The following is a 4,902-nucleotide window of genomic DNA, read 5'->3' on the forward strand; positions in this document are numbered from 1 at the left end:
ACACTATTGTGAGTGGAAATAATACCGTCTAATTTACGATCAAACAGGACTATGGAGATAGGGAGCACACAAAACATTAGTTAGCATTTTGATTTCACAAACATAAACGTGATTTACTTAATTTATCATTATCAGTGGCGGCTCATGGAGGAAAGCAAAATGGAGGGGGGACAGGGAGGGACTTCCTGAATTTGGGAGAGTAGATCCCTCCAGCCCCACCATGGTTGGGGCTGAGGAAAGAAAATTTATGATTATGACACCTCCAGATTGCCGGAAATGGCACTCTCAGACCTAAATTCTAATTATAATTTTCCTTTGTTTTTTCCATTAAAAAAAAATAATTTTGAAAAATTTAGGGTCGGCTCAGCCCCACTTGAATCCGCCACTGATTAATTATCACGTCATTGCGAGATTGCGTCAACGTAACACTGGAGTTTGTAAAATGTTGGTATCACTAAATCGAAATAGATAGACATATCTGTGTCAAAGGCTGTATAATTATTATTTAATAATGGCTATATAAAATTCAATTAACTAACTATATTTTTTTGAAATTAGGAAAAACAATAATCCTATGTATGTAGATAATATTAAACACTAGTATATACGTATGGGTCATAATAATATACAAAAGGAATAAATCGTTTATAGTAGAAATTGTGCTACTATAAAAAATATTGGCCTAATAAGCATACACGCTTCCAATTTTAACAACGTTCAGTACATTGTTTTCTCAATAAATTTAGCCTCTGATAACCGCTGCACCCATAAAATCGATCTAGTGGTTTCTGTGATGGTTACGAAATGTATAAAAAATTGTGTTTTTACTCGGTTTTGGTCCGCAAAATACGTACCGCACTTGGAAAACTGAACAGACAAGATTCATGAGTCATGCGTAATTGTTATTCTGTCCATTCGCTTTTAAAAGTGGGGTTTTAATTATAGAAGATTGGTGAAAAGTAGGGAGGACAATCGATATGATGTCCCCCTACTTAAGTGGGGGGGGGACGTGTCCCCACCGATCGACGCCCATGTAAACTGGATATGACGTTGTGCCCTATTTATTGATTTTCTATTTTGACAAATATTAAAGCCATAACTAAGGGCAGACATTACCCCCTACTCCTAAAAAGATACCAAATCTTATGGTAAGAAAAACCATTTATGGAATGTTGATGACTTTCGGTGTCACCTGTCTAAAAATATGATAGATGTGCCTCTGGGACTATCATTTCTGTAATAAATTTTGGCATAGGGCTTAAAACAAAAATATTAGTCAATGTACATCACAAGATGGTGTTTTGTGTATTTTTAGTAACGATTATGAGTGGTGTTAGTAATATTTTAATGGACATGTTTTATTAATGTCTTATTATTACTGGCATATTTTGAGCTCCTTATTTATGATAAAATATCATAAAAACAATTTTACAATAGAGTCTACAAAATATTGGACGACGACTTGGTCACGCTGCAAAAGAGCTGATGGTGGTGATTGTGCCCTTTGCAATTGAATATTGTGCCGAGCAGCTCTCTGAAGACGGATACACTTTTTTTTTACTACTTTTTAAGAACACCGAGGCTGAAATTGCTTAAAAATTAAAAACAAAATAAGAACAAATTGAGGCTGAGATAAAATGTCGAATGAGGTTTTTGAAAAAGCAAAAAATTATATCTGTACCTTATGTACAGTATTGTGGGTGTGACTATGTAATACTCCCTATAATTAGGTGTACTGTCATTTGGGGCCATTTTTACCAGGCCTTTTTTCTGGGGCAATTTTTCCAGGGCATTTTTTTCAGGGCCCATTTTTGCTGTACAATAATATTTTTCTATGTTTGAAAAGTGTGTAAATAAGAACAAATTAAGAACATTTTGAGCCTGAAATCGGCCGAAAAATAAGAACACTGAGCCTGGGCAAAATTTTACTGGTTCTTATAAAAAATAAAAGTGTAGGCCCTATGTGTGCCTTGTAAAATGACATTATGTATCTGCCCACTCATAGACCTACAGTATAAGCCTTAACTAATTAGATTTCTCATTTTACAGCATTAAACATATTTTTGGCATTGAAGAGAATCGGGGCTGGCGCCAGAGTTCCCCGACTTGGAGTGCAGGGTCCCTGACGAGAGCAAAGTGGGCGTGGTCGAGCGTAGATTTAAATGTTTCGAAAGCGGTCCAGGGGGTGAATCCCCCGAAAATTTTGACAATTTAGGGATATCAAAGGCTTATTTAATTGATTTTAGAGTCTACTGATATGAACAAAATACATATATTTTTTATTCTTTCCGACGAATTGTGGTTTTTCTCCTCAACAGTGGGGTGGGGGGAGCAGCATTCCCCGACGGGGGGAATCCACCCCCACGCTGGCGCCACCCCTGAAGAGAATGCTCACCAACATACCATACTAAATCAGAAGCTTCGATTGTCCGACTGTCTGCTGACAGACCCATGTTCACTCTTTGTGAGTAATCGACGGCGCGATGCCGTCCGCCGATTGTCTAACAGTCTGAGCAAATGACCAATGCAAACACTCCGTTGAGCCTGCCTTATTGCGTTGCATTACCCATGGCATCGTATTGTGCGACTGTCGCGTGGTTTGGTTTTTTTCTGTTTTTTTACAAACAAATGCAATAAAAAAGTAAATTGATCAATCATGACCGGAATGTGAGCCGGAACGTAATGGTTGTTGGTATTGCTTCCCCATTTCACAATTGTTATGTAATCAATAGTCTCTGTTTGCTTAAAAGCATACATGCTTATGAACTCGATACCATTATTACGCAAGAGCAATCTTTGATAAAAGAGTCAATTTGCGTAAAACTAATAGAGATTTTCATAACAGGCCAAATTGCATTTATGTTTCCTGTTCTTCTTTATCAATAATATAGTCAATAGGTAGGCCTAGGGCTATATAAATATTACGGCCAGCTTGAGATACAAAATTAATTAACAGAAGGCTATAGAGTTATAAGGAAGCCCCAGCTTCAATTCAAGGTGTTACGGTGTGTATATAAAGCAATAGAAACCTTTGCAATGTGAATGTTCGTCCCGTACGTCTGTGACGCTAACGTCATCAAATTCTCTATTTTTGCCAGGGCGTTTGTTCCTGCACACTGACAAGCGACCCTTTGCGGTCAGGGGTGACTCTTTTACTTTAGTCTACATTAGTGTGTTCATACTTAAACCATGGAAAATCCATGAGAGAGAGCTGCAGCTTAGCTCAATCGACTAATCTGGTGGTAGCCACTGTGTGTGCGCTGAACCGTGGAGATCTCTAGGTCCTGGGTTCAATTCCCATCGCTGCCCCTCCTTGTGTTTCAGCTAGAGGGCTGAAATACAAGTTACATGGCGCACCGTCTTTCGGATGAGACGCTTAAGCCGTTGGCCCCTTGTGCATTTATGGCCTATGTGCACGTTAAAGATCGCAGTACACTCTTCGGAAATAGAGTAGGGGATTGTCTCCCGGTGTACTGTCCAATCACCACCAGAAGGACCCCACTGGAAATAAGTCTTCTTCTAGACTTTCGTGGGCTATCCTAGGTGTTTACACCGAATAAATCCAAACCAATCCAATGTCTATAGGCCTAGTGTCATCATCATTATCACTGTCAACTTCATTATCATCATCATCATCATTACAGTTATCCTCATAATCATCATCTTCGTCGTCTTCGTCATTATATCATACTTTTTATGGGCATCTATACACCTGTGAAATCAACTTCATGTTAAGAATGGAGTGGAGTTGAATAGCTTAGTGGTTAAGATGCTTGCCTTCTAATCCTAATGTCCTGGGATAATTCTTACGCATAACTGAATGATTTAAACTGTTTTAAGGTAATCGGCAAAGACCAGTTAAAGCAATCACACCACCTGAGACTTACTTTATTTTTAAAAACTAGTTATAGTACATCTAACCCTAGCATGATAAACAAAATATTAATGCCTGAGGCAGAATTCCACCAGTAAGTGTAATCCGACAGGTATTTTATTCCAATCTCTACCGTGTTTCGAACGTTTAAAAATGATTTAAAATGCTTTGGTATTTATTTTGAGACATAGTACTTCTGTGTCCAGTTATAGTATTTTCAACCTGAGTGCTTTTCTAGGCCTACTCTATATAAGTAGGGTCCTAACACTTTGCCTCTTCTGTGAATGTAAATATAGCCTAATTTCAATCAATCCATCAATCAATCATTTTTTATTTCAAATGCAACAGCAAGGTAAAAATACAGTCAAAACAATCTAGAAATATAAAAATACACAATTCATGATAAGGTTTAAGACATTTAAAAAGGAATGCATGCACAGTAGACCTAAATATTGCTTTGAGATTATATATTATTATTAGGCCCTATTATTATTATTATTATTATTATTATTATTTATTTATTTATTATTTTTCCAGAGGTACTGGGAAAAGCCATTGTTTTTGTTCTGATTTTTTTTTCTTGCATATATTTTTCCTATCTTTTTGCACGGTTTTTTTCTGGCCGTCACTTTGGTCACTTCCCATGCTTAGAATTTTTCCGTGCTTTGCCGAAGCACAGGCCATATATCAAGAATGCCTCCTAATAATTAGTGTCAATCTATGGTAGGCGAATATTTAAAAAACCGCTCAGTTGATGTGATTGAAACTTACGGGAAAGTTTAATCAAGTTACAAGGAAGACATTTTTATGTGTTAGTGACGATCCAGTGAAGGGTGTAAATTGGACGGTCTCTTCAATTTTTGAGGACCCAGACCTAAATATCTCTTTAAAAAAAACAATAGGTCTAAATGAAACATTCTATAATACTTGGTAAAGGTCTTGTAAATAAGTGATTACATTTTGTGACGATCCGCAGTATGGTGTGGATCTGAGGACCATTTAAAGGAAAACGTCCCAGAAACACATAG

The sequence above is a fragment of the Anneissia japonica genome, unplaced genomic scaffold (assembly GCF_011630105.1).
Source record: "Anneissia japonica isolate Jap-2015-1 unplaced genomic scaffold, ASM1163010v1 scaffold288048_len465947_cov159, whole genome shotgun sequence".
In the NCBI taxonomy this organism is placed as follows: domain Eukaryota; kingdom Metazoa; phylum Echinodermata; class Crinoidea; order Comatulida; family Comatulidae; genus Anneissia; species Anneissia japonica.